This window comes from Lepisosteus oculatus, chromosome 14 (assembly GCF_040954835.1).
Source record: "Lepisosteus oculatus isolate fLepOcu1 chromosome 14, fLepOcu1.hap2, whole genome shotgun sequence".
Taxonomy (NCBI): domain Eukaryota; kingdom Metazoa; phylum Chordata; class Actinopteri; order Semionotiformes; family Lepisosteidae; genus Lepisosteus; species Lepisosteus oculatus.
The window spans coordinates 29757546-29765045 of record NC_090709.1 but is presented as its reverse complement, the minus strand read 5'-3'; the positions used below and the strand labels follow the sequence as shown (position 1 = coordinate 29765045).

Sequence of the window (7500 nt, the reverse complement as noted above, 5' to 3'; positions counted from 1 at the left end):
TAAGAAGGGTGCCAGCGAGCCTTTTGCTCGCTTACGGCCACACCCCCTTGAGCACGCCTGATCTCGTCTGATCTCGGAAGCTAAACAGGGATGGGCCTGGTTAGTACTTGGATGGGAGACCGCCTGGGAATACCAGGTGCTGTAAGCTTTTAAGCGCAGGAGGCGCCCTATCCCCGCTCGCTCGCTCATTCCCCTGTTCACACGTGCAGTGCGGCTTGTCCGTCTCTTTATTTGTCAGCTTTGGCGAGACACGGGTGCTTGTGTATTAGCGTGAGCGTTTTTTATTCTGATCAGGAACAGTTCTACAAGTCCGCAAAGGATCGAGGAAAGGTTTATCGCCAGCTGAAAAGAGACACAGCGCTTCGGCTGTGGAGACTTGTTCGGCTGGCGTTCGGAGAGTCGCGTTTTTCAGAATTGTATTGAGATCGTTTTCCACAGAGCTCAGATGTCAAAGCACAGCAGCAGCTCTCCACAGCGATCCTCTATAGCGCCCTTTCTCCCGCAGCTCCGTCCTCTTTGGAAGGAAGCAAGAGTGAAAGGCTGAAGTGAAATAGAGCGGGGACGAAGGCAGTGAAGAGAGAGAACGTGGGAAGAAGAGAAAAACGCAAGGGAAAAATAGCAGCGTCGTAAAAGAGGTGACGGAGCTGTCCTCTCAATAAGAAGGGTGCCAGCGAGACTTGCTCTCGCTTACGGCCACACCACCTTGAGCACGCCTGATCTCGTCTGATCTCGGAAACTAAACAGGGATGGGCCTGGTTAGTACTTGGATGGGAGACCGCCTGGGAATACCAGGTGCTGTAAGCTTTTAAGCGCAGAAGGCGCCCTATCCCCGCTCGCTCGCTCATTCCCCTGTTCACACGTGCAGTGCGGCTTGTCCGTCTCTTTATTTGTCAGCTTTGGCGAGACACGGGTGCTTGTGTATTAGCGTGAGCGTTTTTTATTCTGATCAGGAACAGTTTTACAAGTCCGCAAAGGATCGAGGAAAGGTTTATCGCCAGCTGAAAAGAGACACAGCGCTTCGGCTGTGGAGACTTGTTCGGCTGGCGTTCGGAGAGTCGCGTTTTTCAGAATTGTATTGAGATCGTTTTCCACAGAGCTCAGATGTCAAAGCACAGCAGCAGCTCTCCACAGCGATCCTCTATAGCGCCCTTTCTCCCGCAGCTCCGTCCTCATTGGAAGGAAGCAAGAGTGAAAGGCTGAAGTGAAATAGAGCGGGGACGAAGGCAGTGAAGAGAGAGAACGTGGGAAGAAGAGAAAAACGCAAGAGAAAAAAAGCAGCGTCGTAAAAGAGGTGACGGAGCTGTCCTCTCAATAAGAAGGGTGCCAGCGAGCCTCGCTCTCGCTTACGGCCACACCCCCTTGAGCACGCCTGATCTCGTCTGATCTCGGAAGCTAAACAGGGATGGGCCTGGTTAGTACTTGGATGGGAGACCGCCTGGGAATACCAGGTGCTGTAAGCTTTTAAGCAAAGGAGGCGCCCTATCCCCGCTCGCTCGCTCACTCCCCTGTTCACACGAGCAGTGCGGCTTGTCCGTCTGTTTATTTCTCAGCTTTGGCGAGACACGGGTGCTTGTGTATTAGCGTGAGCGTTTTTTATTCTGATCAGGAACAGTTTTACAAGTCCGCAAAGGATCGAGGAAAGGTTTATCGCCAGCTGAAAAGAGACACAGCGCTTCGGCTGTGGAGACTTGTTCGGCTGGCGTTCGGAGAGTCGCGTTTTTCAGAATTGTATTGAGATCGTTTTCCACAGAGCTCAGATGTCAAAGCACAGCAGCAGCTCTCCACAGCGATCCTCTATAGCGCCCTTTCTCCCGCAGCTCCGTCCTCATTGGAAGGAAGCAAGAGTGAAAGGCTGAAGTGAAATAGAGCGGGGACGAAGGCAGTGAAGAGAGAGAACGTGGGAAGAAGAGAAAAACGCAAGGGAAAAAAAGCAGCGTCGAAAAAGAGGTGACGGAGCTGTCCTCTCAATAAGAAGGGTGCCAGCGAACCTTGCTCTTGCTTACGGCCACACTCCCTTGAGCACGCCTGATCTTGTCTGATCTTGGAAGCTAAACAGGGATGGGCCTGGTTAGTACTTGGATGGGAGACCGCCTGGGAATACCAGGTGCTGCAAGCTTTTAAGCGCAGGAGGCGCCCTATCCCCGCTCGCTCGCTCATTCCCCTGTTCACACGTGCAGTGCGGCTTGTCCGTCTGTTTATTTGTCAGCTCTGGCGAGACACGGGTGCTTGTGTATTAGCGTGAGCGTTTTTTATTCTGATCAGGAACAGTTTTACAAGTCCGCATAGGATCGAGGAAAGGTTTATCGCCAGCTGAAAAGAGACACAGCGCTTCGGCTGTGGAGACTTGTTCGGCTGGCGATCGGAGAGTCGCGTTTTTCAGAATTGTATTGAGATCGTTTTCCACAGAGCTCAGATGTCAAAGCACAGCAGCAGCTCTCCACAGCGATCCTCTATAGCGCCCTTTCTCCCGTAGCTCCGTCCTCATTGGAAGGAAGCAAGAGTGAAAGGCTGAAGTGAAATAGAGCGGGGACGAAGGCAGTGAAGAGAGAGAACGTGGGAAGAAGAGAAAAACGCAAGGGAAAAAAAGCAGCGTCGTAAAAGAGGTGACGGAGCTGTCCTCTCAATAAGAAGGGTGCCAGCGAGCCTTGCTCTCGCTTATGGCCACACCCCCTTGAGCACGCCTGATCTCGTCTGATTTCGGAAGCTAAACAGGGATGGGCCTGGTTAGTACTTGGATGGGAGACCGCCTGGGAATACCAGGTGCTGTAAGCTTTTAAGCGCAGGAGGCGCCCTATCCCCGCTCGCTCGCTCATTCCCCTGTTCACACGTGCAGTGCGGCTTGTCCGTCTATTTGTCAGCTTTGGCGAGACACGGGTGCTTGTGTATTAGCGTGAGCGTTTTTTATTCTGATCAGGAACAGTTTTACAAGACCGCAAAGGATCGAGGAAAGGTTAATCGCCAGCTGAAAAGAGACACAGCGCTTCGGCTGTGGAGACTTGTTCGGCTGGCGTTCGGAGAGTCGCGTTTTTCAGAATTGTATTGAGATCGTTTTCCACAGAGCTCAGATGTCAAAGCACAGCAGCAGCTCTCCACAGCGATCCTCTATAGCGCCCTTTCTCCCGCAGCTCCGTCTTCATTGGAAGGAAGCAAGAGTGAAAGGCTGAAGTGAAATAGAGCGGGAACGAAGGCAGTGAAGAGAGAGAACGTGGGAAGAAGAGAAAAACGCAAGGGAAAAAAAGCAGCGTCGTAAAAGAGGTGACGGAGCTGTCCTCTCAATAAGAAGGGTGCCAGCGAGCCTTGCTCTCGCTTACGGCCACACCCCCTTGACCACGCCTGATCTCATCTGATCTTGGAAGCTAAACAGGGATGGGCCTGGTTAGTACTTGGATGGGAGACCGCCTGGGAATACCAGGTGCTGTAAGCTTTTAAGCGCAGGAGGCGCCCTATCCCCGCTCGCTCGCTCATTCCCCTGTTCACACGTGCAGTGCGGCTTGTCCGTCTGTTTATTTGTCAGCTTTGGCGAGACACGGGTGCTTGTGTATTAGCGTGAGCGTTTTTTATTCTGATCAGGAACAGTTTAACAAGTCCGCAAAGGATCGAGGAAAGGTTTATCGCCAGCTGAAAAGAGACACAGCGCTTCGGCTGTGGAGACTTGTTCGGCTGGCGTTCGGAGAGTCGCGTTTTTCAGAATTGTATTGAGATCGTTTTCCACAGAGCTCAGATGTCAAAGCACAGCAGCAGCTCTCCACAGCGATCCTCTATAGCGCCCTTTCTCCCGCAGCTCCGTCCTCATTGGAAGGAAGCAAGAGTGAAAGGCTGAAGTGAAATAGAGCGGGGACGAAGGCAGTGAAGAGAGAGAACGTGGGAAGAAGAGAAAAACGCAAGGGAAAAAAAGCAGCGTCGTAAAAGAGGTGACGGAGCTGTCCTCTCAATAAGAAGGGTGCCAGCGAGCCTTGCTCTCGCTTACGGCCACACCCCCTTGAGCACGCCTGATCTCATCTGATCTCGGAAGCTAAACAGGGATGGGCCTGGTTAGTACTTGGGTGGGAGACCGCCTGGGAATACCAGGTGCTGTAAGCTTTTAAGCGCAGGAGGCGCCCTATCCCCGCTCGCTCGCTCATTCCCCTGTTCACACGTGCAGTGCGGCTTGTCCGTCTGTTTATTTGTCAGCTTTGGCGAGACACGGGTGCTTGTGTATTAGCGTGAGCGTTTTTTATTCTGATCAGGAACAGTTTTACAAGTCTGCAAAGGATCGAGGAAAGGTTTATCGCCAGCTGAAAAGAGACAGCGCTTCGGCTGTGGAGACTTGTTCGGCTGGCGTTCGGAGAGTCGCGTTTTTCAGAATTGTATTGAGATCGTTTTCCACAGAGCTCAGATGTCAAAGCACAGCAGCAGCTCTCCACAGCGATCCTCTATAGCGCCCTTCCTCCCGCAGCTCCGTCCTCATTGGAAGGAAGCAAGAGTGAAAGGCTGAAGTGAAATAGAGCGGGGACGAAGGCAGTGAAGAGAGAGAACGTGGGAAGAAGAGAAAAACGCAAGGGAAAAAAAGCAGCGTCGTAAAAGAGGTGACGGAGCTGTCCTCTCAATAAGAAGGGTGCCAGCGAGCCTTGCTCTCGCTTATGGCCACACCCCCTTGAGCACGCCTGATCTCGTCTGATCTCGGAAGCTTAACAGGGATGGGCTTGGTTAGTACTTGGATGGGAGACCGCCTGGGAATACCAGGTGCTGTAAGCTTTTAAGCGCAGGAGGCGCCCTATCCCCGCTCGCTGGCTCATTCCCCTGTTCACACGTGCAGTGCGGCTTGTCCGTCTGTTTATTTTTCAGCTTTGGCGAGACACGGGTGCTTGTGTATTAGCGTGAGCGTTTTTTATTCTGATCAGGAACAGTTTAACAAGTCCGCAAAGGATCAAGGAAAGGTTTATCGCCAGCTGAAAAGAGACACAGCGCTTCGGCTGTGGAGACTTGTTCGGCTGGCGTTCGGAGAGTCGCGTTTTTCAGAATTGTATTGAGATCGTTTTCCACAGAGCTCAGATGTCAAAGCACAGCAGCAGCTCTCCACAGCGATCCTCTATAGCGCCCTTTCTCCCGCAGCTCCGTCCTCATTGGAAGGAAGCAAGAGTGAAAGGCTGAAGTGAAATAGAGCGGGGACGAAGGCAGTGAAGAGAGAGAACGTGGGAAGAAGAGAAAAACGCAAGGGAAAAAAAGCAGCGTCGTAAAAGAGGTGACGGAGCTGTCCTCTCAATAAGAAGGGTGCCAGCGAGCCTTGCTCGCGCTTACGGCCACACCCCCTTGAGCATGTCTGATCTCGTTTGATCTCGGAAGCTAAACAGGGATGGGCCTGGTTAGTACTTGGATGGGAGACCGCCTGGGAATACCAGGTGCTGTAAGCTTTTAAGCGCAGGAGGCGCCCTATCCCCGCTCGCTCGCTCATTCCCCTGTTCACACGTGCAGTGCGGCTTGTCCGTCTGTTTATTTGTCAGCTTTGGCGAGACACGGGTGCTTGTGTATTAGCGTGAGCGTTTTTTATTCTGATCAGGAACAGTTTAACAAGTCCGCAAAGGATCGAGGAAAGGTTTATCGCCAGCTGAAAAGAGACACAGCGCTTCGGCTGTGGAGACTTGTTCGGCTGGCGTTCGGAGAGTCGCGTTTTTCAGAATTGTATTGAGATCGTTTTCCACAGAGCTCAGATGTCAAAGCACAGCAGCAGCTCTCCACAGCGATCCTCTATAGCGCCCTTTCTCCCGCAGCTCCGTCCTCATTGGAAGGAAGCAAGAGTGAAAGGCTGAAGTGAAATAGAGCGGGGACGAAGGCAGTGAAGAGAGAGAACGTGGGAAGAAGAGAAAAACGCAAGGGAAAAAAAGCAGCGTCGTAAAAGAGGTGACGGAGCTGTCCTCTCAATAAGAAGGGTGCCAGCAAGCCTTGCTCGCGCTTACGGCCACACCCCCTTGAGCACGCCTGATCTCGTTTGATCTCGGAAGCTAAACAGGGATGGGCCTGGTTAGTACTTGGATGGGAGACCGCCTGGGAATACCAGGTGCTGTAAGCTTTTAAGCGCAGGAGGCGCCCTATCCCCGCTCGCTCGCTCATTCCCCTGTTCACACGTGCAGTGCGGCTTGTCCGTCTGTTTATTTGTCAGCTTTGGCGAGACACGGGTGCTTGTGTATTAGCGTGAGCGTTTTTTATTCTGATCAGGAACAGTTTTACAAGTCCGCAAAGGATCGAGGAAAGGTTTATCGCCAGCTGAAAAGAGACACAGCGCTTCGGCTGTGGAGACTTGTTCGGCTGGCGTTCGGAGAGTCGCGTTTTTCAGAATTGTATTGAGATCGTTTTCCACAGAGCTCAGATGTCAAAGCACAGCAGCAGCTCTCCACAGCGATCCTCTATAGCGCCCTTTCTCCCGCAGCTCCGTCCTCATTGGAAGGAAGCAAGAGTGAAAGGCTGAAGTGAAATAGAGCGGGGACGAAGGCAGTGAAGAGAGAGAACGTGGGAAGAAGAGAAAAACGCAAGAGAAAAAAAGCAGCGTCGTAAAAGAGGTGACGGAGCTGTCCTCTCAATTAGAAGGGTGCCAGCGAGCCTTGCTCTCGCTTACGGCCACACCCCCTTGAGCACGCCTGATCTCGTCTGATCTCGGAAGCTAAACAGGGATGGGCCTGGTTAGTACTTGGCTGGGAGACCGCCTGGGAATACCAGGTGCTGTAAGCTTTTAAGCAAAGGAGGCGCCCTATCCCCGCTCGCTCGCTCATTCCCCTGTTCACACGAGCAGTGCGGCTTGTCCGTCTGTTTATTTGTCAGCTTTGGCGAGACACGGGTGCTTGTGTATTAGCGTGAGCGTTTTTTATTCTGATCAGGAACAGTTTTACAAGTCCGCAAAGGATCGAGGAAAGGTTTATCGCCAGCTGAAAAGAGACACAGCGCTTCGGCTGTGGAGACTTGTTCGGCTGGCGTTCGGAGAGTCGCGTTTTTCAGAATTGTATTGAGATCGTTTTCCACAGAGCTCAGATGTCAAAGCACAGCAGCAGCTCTCCACAGCGATCCTCTATAGCGCCCTTTCTCCCGCAGCTCCGTCCTCATTGGAAGGAAGCAAGAGTGAAAGGCTGAAGTGAAATAGAGCGGGGACGAAGGCAGTGAAGAGAGAGAACGTGGGAAGAAGAGAAAAACGCAAGGGAAAAAAAGCAGCGTCGAAAAAGAGGTGACGGAGCTGTCCTCTCAATAAGAAGGGTGCCAGCGAGCCTTGCTCTCGCTTACGGCCACACCCCCTTGAGCACGCCTGATCTCGTCTGGTCTCGGAAGCTAAACAGGGATGGGCCTGGTTAGTACTTGGATGGGAGACCGCCTGGGAATACCAGGTGCTGTAAGCTTTTAAGCGCAGGAGGCGCCCTATCCCCGCTCGCTCGCTCATTCCCCTGTTCACACGTGCAGTGCGGCTTGTCCGTCTGTTTATTTGTCAGCTTTGGCGAGACACGGGTGCTTGTGTATTAGCGTGAGCGTTTTTTATTCTGA

At 52.6% G+C, this 7500-nt stretch overlaps 10 non-coding genes and 2 pseudogenes across 10 annotated transcripts; all 12 read left to right on the top strand.

Annotated features, from left to right (window-relative positions):
* Positions 1–29: 29 nt before the first annotated feature.
* Positions 30–148, top strand: LOC138244520 (5S ribosomal RNA). The gene has a single exon (XR_011193135.1). It is a non-coding gene; the product is annotated as a 5S ribosomal RNA (ribosomal RNA).
* A 537-nt stretch (positions 149–685) lies between these two features.
* LOC138216216 (5S ribosomal RNA) lies at positions 686–804 on the top strand. Its single transcript, XR_011179928.1, has one exon. It is a non-coding gene; the product is annotated as a 5S ribosomal RNA (ribosomal RNA).
* A 537-nt stretch (positions 805–1341) lies between these two features.
* LOC138244518 (5S ribosomal RNA) lies at positions 1342–1460 on the top strand. Its single transcript, XR_011193133.1, has one exon. It is a non-coding gene; the product is annotated as a 5S ribosomal RNA (ribosomal RNA).
* Positions 1461–1997: 537 nt separating this feature from the next.
* LOC138218751 (5S ribosomal RNA) lies at positions 1998–2116 on the top strand (annotated as a pseudogene).
* Positions 2117–2653: 537 nt separating this feature from the next.
* LOC138217308 (5S ribosomal RNA) lies at positions 2654–2772 on the top strand. The gene has a single exon (XR_011181020.1). It is a non-coding gene; the product is annotated as a 5S ribosomal RNA (ribosomal RNA).
* A 533-nt stretch (positions 2773–3305) lies between these two features.
* Positions 3306–3424, top strand: LOC138245453 (5S ribosomal RNA). Its single transcript, XR_011194063.1, has one exon. It is a non-coding gene; the product is annotated as a 5S ribosomal RNA (ribosomal RNA).
* A 537-nt stretch (positions 3425–3961) lies between these two features.
* On the top strand, positions 3962–4080 carry LOC138218011 (5S ribosomal RNA). The gene has a single exon (XR_011181462.1). It is a non-coding gene; the product is annotated as a 5S ribosomal RNA (ribosomal RNA).
* Positions 4081–4615: 535 nt separating this feature from the next.
* LOC138218213 (5S ribosomal RNA) lies at positions 4616–4734 on the top strand (annotated as a pseudogene).
* Positions 4735–5271: 537 nt separating this feature from the next.
* Positions 5272–5390, top strand: LOC138217712 (5S ribosomal RNA). The gene has a single exon (XR_011181424.1). It is a non-coding gene; the product is annotated as a 5S ribosomal RNA (ribosomal RNA).
* A 537-nt stretch (positions 5391–5927) lies between these two features.
* LOC138244927 (5S ribosomal RNA) lies at positions 5928–6046 on the top strand. Its single transcript, XR_011193542.1, has one exon. It is a non-coding gene; the product is annotated as a 5S ribosomal RNA (ribosomal RNA).
* Positions 6047–6583: 537 nt separating this feature from the next.
* Positions 6584–6702, top strand: LOC138245432 (5S ribosomal RNA). Its single transcript, XR_011194042.1, has one exon. It is a non-coding gene; the product is annotated as a 5S ribosomal RNA (ribosomal RNA).
* A 537-nt stretch (positions 6703–7239) lies between these two features.
* On the top strand, positions 7240–7358 carry LOC138216261 (5S ribosomal RNA). The gene has a single exon (XR_011179973.1). It is a non-coding gene; the product is annotated as a 5S ribosomal RNA (ribosomal RNA).
* The last annotated feature ends 142 nt before the right edge of the window (positions 7359–7500 follow it).